Below are 400 nucleotides of genomic sequence, written 5' to 3' on the forward strand. Positions count from 1 at the left end.
CGCAGGTGCAGGCCCCATGGTTTGCTGGGAGCACTGGTGCTTGAACCCAAGTGCTTTGTTTTCATCAGCTCATGGACAGCGTCGATTTTAGGTGCAACAGCTTTTCCCTCTGCTCTGAGTCTGCATCCACCGAGAAACGGGGAACCTCAGATATTTTAACCAAGACAAAGCATAGCCTACCTGAAGAGTTGACATTCTGGCTTATACATTGAGTTTGGGTTCTGAGCACCATCTGCAGGAGCCTCACCAGCTCCCAGTTCTGGCATGTTCAGCAGACTCCCAGTCCAGAATACCCCCTGCTGCCCATCCCTGACCCACAAGTGGCCAGACTAATCCAGAATACCCTCCCTGACCCACTAATGGCCAGTCCAACCCAGAATACCCTCCCTGACCCACGAAC

The sequence above is a fragment of the Myotis lucifugus genome, unplaced genomic scaffold, assembly GCF_000147115.1.
Source record: "Myotis lucifugus unplaced genomic scaffold, Myoluc2.0 scaffold_0, whole genome shotgun sequence".
Lineage (NCBI taxonomy): Eukaryota > Metazoa > Chordata > Mammalia > Chiroptera > Vespertilionidae > Myotis > Myotis lucifugus.